The sequence below is a fragment of the Podarcis filfolensis genome (assembly GCF_964270895.1).
Source record: "Podarcis filfolensis genome assembly, chromosome: 4".
Lineage (NCBI taxonomy): Eukaryota > Metazoa > Chordata > Lepidosauria > Squamata > Lacertidae > Podarcis > Podarcis filfolensis.
Window position 1 is genome coordinate 104371819 of NC_139607.1, and position 15964 is coordinate 104387782.

Below are 15964 nucleotides of genomic sequence, written 5' to 3' on the forward strand. Positions count from 1 at the left end.
CCTCCTTTCTGTAATGTATGCATGATGTTTCTGGGGGTGGGCTTGACCTAGAGGATGGGAATTTCAAAAGTTTTTATAAGGTCTTGCACACCATTTTTCTGTGTCTTTCCTCTCACCTGCAAGTGAGGGGAGCACCCTGTCGCGACAGTCTTTCTACAATAAAGACCAAGCCTACAGGCTGCTGATTTGCTTCAATTTACCCTGGTTGGTGTCTTTACTTTTTGTCTAAGGGAGCCCTCGGATTTTTCCGGTAACAGTTTGGTGACCATGCTCAGGGACACTTGGTCCTCCTGTGAAGGTGAGGGGGGAGATAGAGGGGATCGGGCGCCACTGGGCAACCTTAGCCCAGGGATCCTTCTTCCTCTCCCTGCCTCCTCTTTGCAGGTGGTAATCAATTGTCACCAAAAGCCCAGCCAGGGGGAGCAAAGGCAAGGTCAAGCCGGCTAAAGAGAAAGGATCCCAGGATCCACGAGGGACATCTACGAACGTGAGTATTGTCTGAAGTTAATACATTGGGAGGGGGGTGGAAAGGTAACGTCTCCATGGCAGCTGGACTTTTCTTCTTTCCATTTCTGACGTTTTCCCTCGGAGTCGACCAGGAACGTCCTAAACTCTCTCTTTCTCTCCCCCAATTTCCCTTTCGGAGTTTTGACCAGGGAAATCGTGGAACTTTGTTGTTTTCTGACGTTTCCCCTCGGAGTCGACCAGGAATGTCCTAAACTCTCTCTTTATCTCCCCCGATTTCCCCTTCGGAGTTTTGACCAGGGAAATCATGGAACTTTGTTGTTTTCTGACGTTTCCCCTTGGAGTCGACCAGGAACGTCCTAAACTCTCTTTCTCTCCCCCGATTTCCCCTTCGGAGTTTTGACCAGGGAAATCGTGGGACTTTGTTGTTTTCTGACGTTTCCCCTCGGAGTCGACCAGGAATGTCCTAAACTCTCTTTCTCTCCCCCGATTTCCCCTTCGGAGTTTTGACCAGGGAAATCGTGGAACTTTGTTGTTTTCTGACGTTTCCCCTCGGAGTCGACCAGGAACGTCCTAAACTCTCTCTCCCCCGATTTCCCCTTCGGAGGTTTGACCAGGGAAACCGTGGAACTTTTGTTGTTTTCTGACGTTGCCCCTCGGAGTCGACCAGGAACGTCCTAAACTCTCTCTTTCTCTCCCCTGATTTCCCCTTCGGAGGTTTGACCAGGGAAACCGTGGAACTTTTGTTGTTTTCTGACGTTGCCCTTCGGAGTTGGCCAGGAACGTCCTAAACTTTCTCTTTCTCTCCCCCGTTTTCCCTCTCGGAGTTTGGCAGGGGAAAGCGCGGAACTTTGTTATTTCTCTGACGTCTTCCTCGGAGTCATCCGGAGACGTCCTTACAAATCTCTCTCTCTCGTGGATGGTAGAGAGGGAGGTTCACTAATTGGGGCCCCACACTAGGGTTAGTCTTGTAAACAGCGCTGAGGTAGAATTTTGGATCCGTGGTTATTGTCCGGGTGGAGAGACCCGTGGTTTTCCAGGCTAGGGCCTGTGGTTTTCCGGGTGGAGAGACCCGTGGTTTCCCAGGCTAGGGCCTGTGGTTTTCTGACAAATTGCTTGTAGTTTACTGGTAGGCAGGGATTGCTTTAGCTGAAAGATAACTTGAATACTGATAGAATATTATTTTCTCTACCCCCCTTCTTTGTCCCTTTCTTGTACCCGTTCTTCTATCTCCTAGTGTAATCTACTGAGCAACTCCCCCTCGGTATTAGAGGGAAATGGAGCTCACTAAACACCCTAGCTGGACTCCTCCTGGCAACAAAGCTTCCATGAAGCCTTTTTGCCCCAGAGAGGATTCCAATATGCCCCTCCAGCTTGTCATCTCCAATTGGGAAAAATAAAATAAAATAAAGGGGCAAAATGGTCTTTCCAAGTACAAAGTATGAGACCGTTGTGACTTTTAGTGGGTGGCTTAGGCCCACCACCTGGAACCCAGGGCACAGCGGCCACCTCAGGAATCCTTCAACAAAATCAGGGTGTGAACCCTTAGGGAGAGCTGAACACATCAAATTTGTGTTGTTAAACTATAACCTAAAGCTAGAACATGAAACCGTAAACTTAATGGTGCTCAGAAGGCAGTAGATATAATAACAGCCCAGCCTGAGAGCCCACGCATTAGAGATCTTAGTTTCTCTAAAAAAATTTAAAAAAAATGAATAAGAGATGTACTCAAAGATTTAGAAATATTTAAAGGGTTTGTGTTTACATTGGCTTCGGCATCCACAGACTGTTCTTAAATGCACATAGATTTTAAATTGCAAGCTTGCTTCAAAAATTTTAAATCTAAGGAAGCCATGTTGGGCATCATCAATCTTAAACAGAAAAAAAAAATATTTAGAATGAAGTGTGCAAATGTTTGTTATATGAGAGAGGCTCCAAAGAGTCTTCCTCCGAGTAGCTTGAGTGAGGAGTATGATTTTAAGTTGATGCTAGATGATGTTTTGCTGCAACTTTTGAATTTGTGAGTCTACATCCGTGTTCCAGTCTTTTTGTTCCAGTATTTTGAAATGTGCTGTGAAGAGAGTCCAGTCCTGATATCAGTCTCTATAAGACTTCCTGGCCTCTTTTCTTAGGAAATGCTCCCCCTTGTTTCATTCTGTCTCTTTCAGTTTTTTTTCTCCCTTCTTACTTCTGTGCCAGGTAAATTTACTCCCGAGTAAGCTTCCTTTAAAGGAAACTGCAAGGAGGGGGGAGCAATCTTCCCTAAGGTACCCTGCATCTCACTTTCCTATGTGTCGTTATTAAAAAAATAATAATAATAATCTAAATTAGGCTTACTATTCCTCTGCAAATTCAAAAAAAATTGTTCACTTTTGTATTCCTTTTAAATCAAATCTATGGCTGTTTTGGCTATGCTTGATGAAGGATCCTCTCCCTATCTTAGGAAAGGAGCTGTTCAATCTTCCTTTGAAGATTATTTCTCTGGGAATTTGCATTCTTTGGTCTGGGGAAGCAAACTCACTCAAACTGTCTCGAGATCTGCTAGAAGGGTTCTGTGTAGAGTTGGGTACTTTTGTTTTCCTCTTCCTTAGTACATGGTGGGGGCATGGCTTGTGGTCTCCTCCCCAGTTGTGTCTGTGTACATAAGTATGTGTGTGTGTCTCTCATAGTACAAATCTTGCTATTGAACACTGTATTGAACACTGTATTTTAGGGTTGGACTAGATGACCCCAGGGTCCCTTTCAGCTCTCTCTATTTGTGGCTGTGTGGAGGGCCATGTGTCTGCAAGCATGTGATGAGTTGAAATTCAGCCCAACTTTGCTCTTTGTTTTTTAAAAAAGGTGAGAGGTAAAAGCCGTGATGTTTTGAAGCAGAACTGGTGATATCAGGCATTTGAGTGATTACAGTGTTTATCATTTTGTCTATTATTTACAAAAAATCAAACTTGAAAGTCTATTCAAAGTTTAAGCACATAAAAATTCATATAGTCAAGTAGAATGAGCCTTGACCATCTATCCTGTAAATAAAGGGCAGAAAAATTTGTCTGCAAATGGTAAGGCTGAAATGACTGAGAATGTTAAAAATCCTATGAATTCTGACTCTCTGGCCATTTTTCCCCATATATAAGGGCGTGGCATTGTTCCGCGAATGACCAGATAAAATGACCAATAATATGACCAATAATGATAGCCCTTTCCTGTAAATAAAGGAAGCACTCCCTTGCTTGGGCTGCAGGAAACATGATCCCTTAGAAAACTTCTAGCTTTGGTAAATGCTTGAATTGCGGAGTTTCTTGTTTTGTTTTAAATCTAACCCTATTTTTTTTAATCTACTCCTTACCCTTTATTTCCTTTATTCAAATGGTAATTTAGCCAAAAGATTCAACATTTTCAATAGTATAAAACGTTTGCTGAGACATGAACTCTGCACATGCACAGAGGCTAGATCAGCTAAAAAGAGAGAGAGAGAGAGAGAGGAAGAAGGGGGGAACTGTAGGGGGGGAGAGGAGGTTTGGAGAGCTTAGGCTGCAGGGAGAAACTTATCCAAATTTCCTTATGTAAAACTTGGAACCACTGAAGGAAATCACCCTTAATGTGTCCTTTGCTCCAGGGGCTAGGTAAGACAAAAGGGTTAAGTACTGGACCATCAAAGTCAAGAGGTTGCTAAGTTTCAAATCTTAACATGCCAAATTCTTTTCACAGGTAAATATCAAAGCAAATTCTTTTCACAGGTAAATATCAAAGCACTCCCCCCCCCATGGGATTTAAATCACAGACTTTGTGTGCATTTTAGGAACAGCATTTCCTGACAGGCTTCTCACATGAAATAATTTTCCCTTTTAACAGGATATGTGAACCCCGATAACAAAGTGTTTGTCCCTTTTTTTCTCCCACAGCAACTTTCTTTCTGTTCTGTGAAACAAGTCTGAATCCCTGCTATATTAGTGACTTCCATCTCTTTGTGGCTTTGACACTTTTTAAGTTACAAATAATCTGTTTTCATTTATTTAATCCATTTTTCCATGATGTCTATGAAATTAATCGAAGCACAACCAAACATTGTTTGTGGAATGGTATTTGTTTACCTTTTGCCTGAGCATTTCTTATTAATTCTGTCATTTTGGCTAGTTCAAGGTACTTGCACAACTTTAAATTGCCATTCATTTTTTCTTGGTATTAAGTCATTTCCCAGTATTTTGCTATTAACATTCTAGCCGATGTTGTCACATCAAGAAACACTCTTTTATTTTCATTTGGGATGTTAGAATGCCAAAACAGGTTACTTCAGGTTTCTTAAAAATTGTGTGTCTTAGCATTTATTTATTTTTGGTTCCTCATAGGTCATTGTGTGTGTGTGTGTTTTTTTTACTTTGGGGACATGTCAATCACGTGTTGAAAGTCATTTTCATCAAGTTCTACTTATCAGATAGTGCATGCTGAATTTTAAGCCTTTTTCCATTTCCCCCCCATTTTTAGTCCAGTAGTAATCTGTGTGGTTTTGATAATATCTTTGTATTATTTAATAATAATTATTTTCTGAATCTGATGTCTTTGCGTCAACTCTGTTTTCATCTGACTGGTAATCTAATTTTTTTGCTTTCTTTTTATTTTTTTTAACCTTTCTTGTATTTTTTTACAGTTCTCTTTCTCTACATGTGGAGTAATTTTTTTATTTAATAATATGGAAGGGGGAAAAAAAACCCAAAGTGAAGGAAAGCAAACAAACTTAGCAGATAATAACAGTAATTATATGAAAATGTAATAATAATATTGAAATGAATAAAATGCTTAATCCGCTAAGATTTTTATTATTTGCAGCTTCCCACAGAAACTGAAGGACATCCTTTTTGCCTTTCGCCCTTTCCCTTTTCTAACTCTGTCTTTTAAGTCCCCAAAACCCTGCCCCTTACAGGATATCACTTCTACAAATGTGTTACTACAGATCCAATGAAAAGCTTCGCCACCACAAGACCTGCAACAACAACAGACACCAAAGTTTTCAAAGTGGCCACAGCTATCTCTTTCAAAGGATACAGACTGCCGGGGGAGTGGGGCTGACAAAGGGGGGAGGAGTTGAATTGCAAGGACATTTTCTCACTTTTGAACCTTAAGACCCCCAGGATTGAGAAGATCACAATTGTCTCAAGATATGCAACTGATATTTAATTAGGTTTTTTTGTATTATGTGTTATTACGTAGGAATGTTGAAATGTGTCTGACAGTGTGTTATTTCCACAAAGGGGGGGGGGCTATTTTTGTGTGTAATTGTTTTTATGTTTAATGTCTTATTCCTTACACCCCAGTGGAGGATTCTCATACATTTTATGCTTTTTAATAGATCAGGATATTATGTAGTCCAATGTTTAGAATTAGATAAATTTATAACCACATTTCGTTGTTTCACCTGGCACTCTGCCAACTTCCCTACCCATTTTAAAAAATGTGCTAAAACTCACTTTACCAAGGAGAAGCTTCAGGAAGGTGTATATGCTTTGGTTTAGCAGGAATAATCCCTTATAGAGTTAAATTGACTTATTTGGACAAGTGCCCTTTAAGAATGGTTTTGTTTTAACAGATTGGTTTGAAAAGTTGAGAACCATGGGGCAAGATAAATTCAAATTGGACTCAGTTTGAATTGGGCAAGTGTATCCAGGCTGCAATTAGCTTTTTGGTCCTTAAAGTGCAAGTGAGCAACTTCCCATGACTGCAAGACCAGAGCCTATAATAATAAAATCCCATGGAATGGCCAAGGCAAAGACATTTCTCTCATGACGTGTCCAAACCTGTGCCAGCTGTGGTGAGTGCCATGCAACATGGTTAATATGAAAGCCCTAAGTGGATTCACCAGGGATTGCCACTACTGTGACACCATGCCAGTGTGAGACCACAGAAGAGCTACCTTGACACCTGAGAACACAAAAATGGCGGGGAGCAAAGCAAACTGCATTTTTCAGTCATTAGTGGACATTCCTGCTAAATGTAAAGCATAGACCACTATTGAGAAAATATTTCTTCCAAGGTGCTAGAATACCACAAGTAACTGAGCAACAAAATATTAATTTTATGTCTAACTATGTGCACTGTTACACTGTTATATTTCTATGCAAATATCCTTGAGAATCGTGACATCCAAGTCCCTTTCAGGTTCACATGGACACACGCATCTGGGACGGAGAATAGCAGGTTAATATTTACCACCTTAAATTGTGCGGAGAAAAGGATTGCAAAGTAGCCACCTTTGCAATCTTATCTCCGAAGGGGGGAACTGTAGCAGGAAACCGCCCCCCCATCATTCAGTTTGTACAAACTTCACACACACTCACACTCACACACTACATACGCTACGCTTCTGTTATAAATTCATAGAAAATCAACCATACATCGGATTTGCACTGTTCCACTTTTATTTTACTCCATGAAGGAAGGACTGCAAAATGGGGAAGGTTTGATACAGGCCAGCCATAATCCCTTCACCATCCCAGCACATCCACAGGAGCCCTGCCCAGTTGCTATGCCAACCCTGATGGTCCTAGACAGAAGACAATCAAGATCACAAAGAACTTCCATATGGGAGTGGATTCAGCATGGACTGGAACAAAGGACAATGATCAGATCTTCCTTCAGGGGGCAGGAAACTGTGACTACCTTTTGTCTTCTGAAAAATGACTCATGAGGAGGGGGGAGAAGGGAATCAGCCAGGTGACAGGACACTCAGGTTACCACCACAACTCCTCCCTCAACCCCTCCTTTCTGTAATGTATGCATGATGTTTCTGGGGGTGGGCTTGACCTAGAGGATGGGAATTTCAAAAGTTTTTATAAGGTCTTGCACACCATTTTTCTGTGTCTTTCCTCTCACCTGCAAGTGAGGGGAGCACCTTGTCGCGACAGTCTTTCTTCAATAAAGACCAAGCCTACAGGCTGCTGATTTGCTTCAATTTACCCTGGTTGGTGTCTTTACTTTTTGTCCAAGGGAGCCCTCGGATTTTTCCGGTAACACTATCTCCCTCTTAACAAACTCCCAGCCATCATGAACTCCCTTTCCTTTTAGTATTACTGTCCATGGGATCTCACCCAGCACTTCCCTAAGTTTTATGAAGTCGGCTTTCTTAAAGTCAAGAAATTGAGTCCTAGTATGCTTGGCTGCTCCTTTCCGCTGTATAGTAAACTTCAGAACAGCATGATCAGTCGCGCCTAATGATCCTTCCACTTCTACCCCACTAACCAGGTCATCAACATTGGTTAGGACCAGATCTAAAATGGCTGTTCCTCTTGTTGCTTCTCCCACTTTCTGGACAATGAAGTTGTCTGCAAGGCCAGTGAGGAATTTGTTTGACCTTATTCGTATCGAGATCATTCTATCATTTTTGAGATTGTATCCCACTACAGCTTTTGCCACTCTTTTGTTGACTATGAGGGCCACTCCATTTCTTTTACGGGATTCTTGCCCACAGTAGTAGATATGATGGTCATCCGAACTGAATTTGCCCATTCCTGTCCATTTTAGTTCACTGATGCCCAGAATGTCAATATTTATTCTTGCCATCTCATTTTTGACCACATCCAACTTACCCAGGTTCATGGTTCTTACATTCCAGGTTCCTATGCAATATTTTTCTTTACAGCATTGGACTTTCCTTTCGCTTTGTCCATGGAGTTTTCTTGGCAGGGATACTGGAGTGGCTTGCCGGTTCCTCCTCCAGGTGGATCACGGTGGGTCAAAACTCTCCACTATGACCTGTTCATCTTGGGTGCCCTCCTCGGCATAGTTCATAGCTTCTCTGAGTTATTCAAGCCCCTTCGCCACGGCAAGGCAGTGATCCATGAAGGGGGCCAAACTAGCTAAGATGTATTAAAAAAAATTTGAGTATCTGCTGGAGATGTAAGAAAATTGAAGGTACAACAATACATATGTGGTGGGAAGGTGGGAAGATACGAGATTCTTGGTCATGGAAAGTTTGAGTTAAAACTCCGGAGGTCACCCCCATTTGCTCATGAATAAACAAGTTGAAGGGGATGCGATAGTCTGGCAGACCTAGAGCTGGGGCGGATCTTAATTCTCTCTTAAGCTGCTCAAAGCTTGAGTATGCCTCATTGTTCCAGATTAACTCATTGGATGGTCTTGTCAGGTCATGGCTGATAGTGGCTTTATTATTTTGCTGTACCCGGCTATTCAAGCCCCGCAGAAACTTGCCATGCCTAGGAACCCTCAAAAGTTGTCGCTTTGTTTTTGGCGAGGGGATTTTAGTGACGGTGGCTAAGCTTCGGGTGCCGACACCTAAAATGTGTCCTAGGTATTTGATTTCCTGTTTGCAGTATTGTATCTTTTTAGGGGATACTTTTGTCCCTTGTAAGCGAGGGCAGTGGGGAGCTGTTTAGTGTCTGTTTTGCATGCTCCCTTGCTTGTTGTGCATATTGTTGTTGTTTAGTCGTCTAGTCATGTCCGCCTCTTCGTGACCCCATGGACCAGAGCACGCCAGGCACTCCTGTCTTCCACTGCCTCCCGCAGTTTGGTCAGACTCATGTTTGTAGCTTCGAGAACACTGTCCAACCATCTTGTCCTCTGTCATCCCCTTCTCCTTGTGCCCTCAATCTTTCCCAACATCAGGGTCTTTTCCAGGGAGTCTTCTCTTCTCATGAGGTGGCCAAAGTATTGGAGCCTCAGCTTCAGGATCTGTCCTTCCAGTGACCACTCAGGGCTGATTTCCTTCAGAATGGATAGGTTTGATCTTCTTGCAGTCCATGGGACTCTCAAGAGTCTCCTCCAGCACCAGAATTCAAAAGTATCTATTCTTCGGCGATCAGCCTTCTTTATGGTCCAGCTCTCACTTCCATACATCACTACTGGGAAAACAATAGCTTTAACTATACGGACCTTTTATTATTATTTTTTATATAAATTTTTTATTGATTTTCCAACACATATTAAAAAAAACAATACAAGACAGTACATAGACAAACAAACATATAAACACGTATAATTTCTTAACCTCTTTTTCTTAAACCTTGTTTCAACGACTTCCCCATACCTCCCTTTTCTGCATCCCTGTTTTAAATTTTCCCAGCAACCCCTAATTTCAATACTTATAATACAATTTCTGATCTTTTCCTCTTATCCAATTACTTGTCACTTTACTTACTTATAATTCACTTTCTTTAATCCTTTTTCTCTTACCCAATTATTTAATCCTTTTTCTCTTACCCAATTATTTGTCACTGCAATTCTGTTTTACATTACCCATGACATTTTAGCACTCATTAATTTTACAACAGTTCTTAAGATACACTTTAAATTTCTTCCAATCTTCTTCCACCGTCTTTTTCCCTTGGTCACGGATTCTGCCAGTCATCTCAGCCAGTCCCATATAGTCAATCACCTTTGTCTGCCATTCTTCCAGCGTGGGTAGCTCTTGTGTCTTCCAATACTTTGCTAAAAGAACTCTTGCTGCTGTTGTCGCATACATAAAAAACATCCTATCTTTCCTTGACACCAATTGGCCTACCATGCCCAGGAGGAAGGCCTCTGGTTTCTTCACGAAAGTGCATTTAAGCACCTTTTTCATTTCATTGTAAATCATTTCCCAGAAAACCTTGATCCTTGGGCACGTCCACCAAAGGTGGTAGAAAGTACCTTCCGTTTCCTTACATTTCCAACATTTATTATTGGGCATATGGTAGATTTTTGCAAGCTTGACTGGGGTCATGTACCACCTGTAGATCATTTTCATAATGTTCTCTCTTAAGGCATTACATGCCGTAAACTTTATACCAGTGGTCCATAACTGTTCCCAGTCAGCAAACATAATGTTATGACCAATGTCTTGTGCCCATTTAATCATAGCTGATTTGACCGTCTCATCCTGTGTATTCCATTTCAACAGCAAGTTATACATTCTTGACAGATTCTTAGTATTGGGTTCCAAAAGCTCTGTTTCTAATTTTGACCTCTCCACCTGGAAGCCAATTTTCCTGTCCTGTTTAAAGACTTCATTTATCTGGTAGTAATGAAGCCAGTCTCTTACTTTAGACTTTAATTTCTCATAACTCTGCAATTTCACTCTTCCCTCCTCATGTTCTATAATTTCCCAATATTTTGGCCATTTGGATTCCATATTAAGTTTTTTCACTTCCTTAGCTTCCATTGGTGACAACCACCTAGGAGTTTTATTTTCCAACAAGTCTTTATACCGAATCCAAACATTATATAGTGCTTTCCTAACAATATGGTTTTTGAAACCTTGATGGATTTTAACCTTGTCATACCATACATATGCATGCCAGCCAAATCTGTTATTGAACCCTTCCAAATCCAAAATGTCTGTGTTTTCAAGAAGCAGCCAATTTTTCAGCCAGCAGAAAGCCGCTGATTCATAATACAATTTTAAGTCCGGCAGGGCAAACCCCCCTCTTTCTTTTGCATCAGTTAGTATCTTAAATTTTATTCTGGGCTTTTTGCCCTGCCAGACAAATCTAGATATGTCTTTTTGCCACCTCTTGAAACAATCCATTTTATCCACAATTTGCAATGTTTGAAACAAAAACAACATTCTCGGCAAAACATTCATCTTAATAACAGCAATTCGGCCTAACAAGGAAAGTCTCAAATTTGACCATATTTCTAGATCTTTCTTCACTTCTGTCCTACATTTCTCATAATTATCTTTAAATAGATTCACATTCTTAGATGTCAAATTAATCCCCAGGTATTTCACCTTCTTTGCTACCATTAAACCAGTTTCACTCTGGAACTTCTCTCTTTTAACTATACGGACCTTTGTTGGCAAGGTGATGTCTCTGCTTTTTATGATGCTGTCTAGGTTTGTCATTGCTTTTCTCCCAAGAGTTGAGCATATTAAAAGGTCATAAATGTATTGCAGAAGCACAGACCCTGCAGGCAGAAGTACGTCCTGTAGATCTTGATGCAAGATTGAGGAAAATATGGCGGGTGACTCCGCATATCCCTGGGGCAGCCTTGTCCAGATTAGTTGGCCTGCTTTCCAGGTAAAAGCAAAAAGGAACTACCAGGTAGTTTCTGCCAGGATGGCATTTAAAAGGGAATTTGGGTTGCCTGCCACTGGGAGGCACTGTATCACAAATTGGTTAATGAGTCTCAAATCTTGGACTAAGCGGTAGCGCACTGGGGTCCCCCCCCCCACCGGTTTTTTTACCGGAAGTAAGGAGGTATTACAAGGAAAGGCGCAATGAACTAGAATTCCCTTCTCTGGGAAATCATTTATCATGGGATATCAAGCCTTTAATAGCCTCTTTAGGTACAGGGGATTGTTGACTACATGGGTATGGTAGATCTGTCCGACAGGTAATCTTGACTGGCGTGGCTGATTTTAAAAGTCCTACTGAGGTGGATTCTGTTCCCCATAGCCAGGGGGGCACCTCCTCTTCTAGGGAAGGTCAGGGAATTGGTGCTCTGTTTTTGTTTCCTGTATTATTCCTTGGAAGGCAAAGACAGACTCTTCAGGCATATGTTCCTCACAAGCAGAGGGCTCCTCCACATCTGAGAGGGCAGAGTGGGGGGCAAAGAGCCCGGGTAGTGGGGGGCAGGTCTGAGGGGTCCAGTCCCTGCTCTGGTTCTCTCAATACTCACCCCTCTGGTAGGGATGTGGAACCACAGCAGAACTGCAAAGAGAACGACATGGGGACAGGTGAGTCCCTCCCTGAGCACCTGGCAAGGCTATTCCAAGACTTTCCCCCCACATTCCAAGTCCTACTACAGGGGAGGGACATCCCAGGGGAGGGACATCCTGGCCTCCTTCCCCCAGAACGTGGTTCCCCAGGGAAGGTGCCCATCCAGCTGACAACTGCCCCACAGCCCAGCCCCCTGCTTCCTTATCAGATCCCACAAATGGGGTGGCCACTGGGGGGTTGGCTTTCCAGTCGCTGGCCCAGATGGACCTTTGGTTCGGATCCAGCCATCTGGCTCTTTGCATCTTTTGACTAGGGACGCGGGTGGCACTGTGGGTAAAACCTCAGTGCCTAGGACTTGCCGATCGTATGGTCGGCGGTTCGAATCCTTGCGGCGGGGTGAGCTCCCGTCGTTCGGTCCCAGCTCCTGCCCACCTAGCAGTTCGAAAGAACTCTTAATTGCAAGTTGATAAATAGGTACTGCTTTATAGCGGGAAGGTAAATGGCGTTTCCGTGTGCTGCGCTGGTGCTGGCTCGCCAGCTGCAGCTTCGTCACGCTGGCCACGTGACCCGGAAGTGTCTGCAGACAGCACTGGCTCATGGCCTCTAGAGCGAGATGAGCACGCAACCCTAGAGTCGGACACGACGGGCCCGTACGGGCAGGGGTACCTTTACCTTTATCTTTTGACTAGCTGCCCCCCATGCCCATTCCTGCCCTCCTCTGTCCCAAAAAGGAGGGCCACTTGCTCACCTGGCGCCACGGGCTGCTCCGGGCCTTGCTGGGGGGCCACCCTGTTGCAGCGTCTGAACAGGCGCCTTAAGCACCTGATCCTAGAAGAGACGAGCAGAGAGATCGACTCAGAAGCCGGCAGCCCCAATTCTTGGGGGGTGTTTGTTTGTGAGGAGGGGCGTCTGGAGAAGACAAGGAACCACCGCTGAATTGGCAGAACAGAAATACGTATGTGGAACCTAATTGATCCTTGCTGGCCCATCGTGACCAATTCCTTCTGTCTCTCTGCAGTTCAGTGACCTGAAAGGGCATCATCAGAGCCTGAAAGAGGCAGCCCAGAGCACGAAGGGCTGGCAGAGAAAGAAAGGAGGCCCCAAGTGCTCTGGGTTCAAGAGCTACGGCCATGCCAGGACCCAGAGAGCCTGGCTCCCTCATTCATGCAGTCAAGCAGTATATAAATTTCATGAAACAAATGAAATAAACAGGGAGAGAGGAGAGCTTTGGGTCATTATTAACATGGATGGGAACTTATTCTCATAATGCTTAATTGGTTCGTGAAATTGGAAGCCACAAGATGCAGCAAGGACAACAGGCTTGCCAGTTTGGAACGGGGGTCATGTCTCTTCACAGAGGAGGAGGAGGAGAGTATCTCTGGTTATAATGAGACCTGGCTGTCTAGAGCTTCCAGCTAGAGTCTAGCATGGAAGGCACCTGCGGGAGGACAGGCCACAGGAGTGAGCTGTCACTGGTGGGCTTCCTTGAGACATCTGCTTGGCCTTGGCTCTGGGTGGAAGCCCCTTCTACGGCTATGCCATACGAAAAAGGACCAATGCTGCTGAGTGCTCCAGATGGCTGGAAAGCCAAACAGGATGTTGATGTTTTGGGACTGTACCGTGGGAACAAAGGAACAGTCTATTCACACCACTGAGCACCGGATGTTAGCTCAGAGTGTCACCTGACTTGTACTGGAAGTACATGGGAGGAATTATTCTCTCTCTGCTGTTGATGTTAAGAGAGTGCAGACACGTTTTCTCTGTACTGCTGGAAAGACAGAAATAAAGGCATGTAAATACATTTCTGTCTGTCTCTCTCCCCTCCCTGGGAATGGAAGGGGAGGAGTGGTTGTGTTCTTCTCACGTTGAGGAGGATCGCCGATAGAGATCTCGCCTTGTCTTGCCGGGAGTCGCTGACGGGGGAGGTCAACAAGGAATCCAAGCCGGGCACCTGGAGAGTGGCCAATTCCTCTGACAAAGGCTTGATTCCGACAACTGGTAGCAGATGCCGGTGGTTATCTGATCCAGGGGGATCAGCATGAGAGGTGAGAGGTCGATGGATCGTGTGCCATCCTCTGCACCAAGGAAAGAAGATAACGTCTGCATTGCAGCCAGAAGCTGAACAGACGGCTGGACACCGAGAGGGGGTGTTTTCCAAGCAACGGATACCCAAAAGGTATGCTGAATTTCGGGCTAAAAGTGTGAACGCAGATTGATTCATTCTCTGGTTCACGGGAGCTGCGTGTGGAAAAACAGCTCTGAGAGCAAAGGCTTGCTTACCAGGAATTCTTGTGGTTGATAAGCTTTCCTGTCTGAAGAAAGGTATGCACAGTTGCTAGGCAACGACAGTCAGTACGGTGAAGAGTTACTGCCTCAGTCAGAGAGCCTGGGAAGTGGAATTGTTTTGACTATCTTAGCAAGGACTTTGAAACAGCTTGCAGTCAACCTGCCAGAGAAGGCAGTAAACAGCCCAAAATAGACTTTTGGAATTTACTAGCTCGAAAGTAAGAGCAGAGACTTGGATTCAGAATGGATGCCAAGAAGGGGGGAGGTTTACCTTATCCACCCCCCCTGACTAATGACAATTATTCTTGGTCTGTAAAGATGAAGGCCCTGCTGCAGAATCAGAGGATCTTTGAGGTGATTGAGAACCCCATCCCTGCAGCACCAACGCGAGGTTGGGTATCACAGAATCTAAAGGCCAGGACGGCTCTAATTCTGTGTGTCTCAGATAGCCAATTGGTGCATATTCAGAATTTAGAGTATGCGCAAGAGATTTGGGAGACGCTGCGTAGAACACATCAGAGGGATGCTGGTTCTTCAGCGTTGCTGTATTTTGAGAAGCTGACTAATCTGAGGCTTGCGCCTGATGGAGATGTTCAAGCGCACCTGACGGAGATGAAATATCTGCGCCAACAGATGGTGGAACGCAATTTCCGTCTACAGGAGGAAGTGTTCTGCTTCATGATGATAAACAGCCTAAATCGGACTTACAAAACGGTTGCCAGTCAGCTTGGTTCCCTTCCGGCTCAAGATTTGACCGCGGAGAGGGTGTGTGCCGTTGTTTTGAATGAACACGACCGCCTTGCTGCGCTGGAGGTGAAGGACAGGGGGAGGGAGGAACGGAGTTCTAATTCCCCCACTGACGTTGCTACTGGAGAGAATGCTGTAGCTTTGAACGTTGTCCGATGTTACAATTGTGGACAGGCTGGGCATCTTCAGCGGCACTGCAAGAAGCCACGCCAGCCAAAAGGAGCTACGGGCCGCTCAGCAAAGCCTGAGGCAGCAGGCAAAGGTCATACCAAGTCTTCGGTGAAACCTGCAAAGGCTTTGATGGCGAAAGGAACCACGCCAGATGTTGAAAACTCGTTTATAATCGACACGGGCTGTACTTTTCATATGTCCCCACACAGAGGACTCTTTTCAACGTTTAAGAAGCAAAGCTTCGCTGTGAAACAAGCCAACGGTCAGAAGCTGGATGCAACCGGGATAGGAACTGTGTATTTTAAGAGTCTGAACCTGACTATACACAATGTTTACTTGGTTCCTGAATTGAAGTTCAATCTGCTGAGTGTTTCGCAGATTGCAAAGAAAGGACTGAAACTGTCCTATGATGCTGAGAGCTGCAAGATCTTCAAAGATGGAGAGTTGTATCTTTCTGCCAGAGAGAAAGATGGACTGTATTTGTTGACTTTTGAGCAAAGTGATTACATGGAATGTAATTCTGCGTCTAACTTGATTTCTCTCGCAGGTGTGACCAAAACGAGCGCCGAGAAGAAGGCCAGGGTCGACAGAGCGTTTCAGCGGGTGTATGCTGATGTGATTGGTCCTCTAGAACCATCTAGAGGCAATGCAAG

At 44.1% G+C, this 15964-nt stretch overlaps 2 protein-coding genes across 2 annotated transcripts in view; one reads left to right on the forward strand and one right to left on the reverse strand.

Annotated features, from left to right (window-relative positions):
- The window catches only part of LOC310760731 (uncharacterized protein), a 60037-nt gene extending 46393 nt beyond the window's left edge, over nt 1-13644 (reverse strand). Inside the window, exons 1-2 of the mRNA XM_083609812.1 lie at nt 12856-13644; nt 12067-12098 (exon numbers count right to left, since the gene is read on the reverse strand). The gene's annotated coding sequence lies outside the window, so the exon portion shown is untranslated. The remainder of the gene's footprint in view (nt 1-12066; nt 12099-12855) is intronic.
- The window catches only part of TIMM10B (translocase of inner mitochondrial membrane 10B), a 270934-nt gene that overhangs the window by 41585 nt on the left and 213385 nt on the right, over nt 1-15964 (forward strand). The window lies entirely within an intron of this gene.